We start from the raw sequence: 693 nt of genomic DNA on the forward strand, positions 1-693 counted from the left end.
AAAAAACTTGATACTGGTACATGCGAGAGCGAGTAGGTACTATTACAGTGTCTATGGGAACTCTGGCCAGACCTCAGAGAACCCGCCAAAGAAAATCCTCATCATCTTCTACCTCCGTGATCCTAGCTGCTTTGACAGCTGGTTCTGGTTCCACCTCTTTTTCCTTTCCCTTCATGTTGTAGCTGGCGAGGAAAGCACGGACTGCTTCATATCTCACCTTGCTGTCATCGGAGATGTCTGAGGCCGTGTTTGAAGAAATTGTCCTTGTTGCTTGGCCCCGCTTCGGCATTTCGAATTTGCCTTTGTACTTGGGGTCTGAGCATCGCTGTTTAAAAATGAAGGGGTGTTTCCCACATCGTACACACAGCTTCTTCTCCAGCCATCCTTCTTGTTCCTTGGTAAGGGTGGATACTCGATTCATGACCATTGCATTGGGGTCTTTCGGGGCCCATGGTGCCGATGATGATGATGTTGTAACCATTCTGCATTGTCCTGCTTTGTCAGCTCGGAACTTGGACTCCAGTTGAAGGCACAGGTCGAGGTATTCCGGCCATGTGATGGGGTCGGAAATTCCTAGGCTGTCTCATGTGACCATTGCCTGGCGTACGTCCTTGCTTCGGTGTTCAGCGATGTAACCGATGAGTGCAGTGTGCCCTAAGTTGGTCTTAGTGGCCCATTGACGGAACTGTTCTG

The sequence above is a fragment of the Laetiporus sulphureus genome (genome assembly GCF_001632365.1).
Source record: "Laetiporus sulphureus 93-53 unplaced genomic scaffold LAESUscaffold_15, whole genome shotgun sequence".
NCBI classification, from domain to species: Eukaryota; Fungi; Basidiomycota; class Agaricomycetes; order Polyporales; family Laetiporaceae; genus Laetiporus; species Laetiporus sulphureus.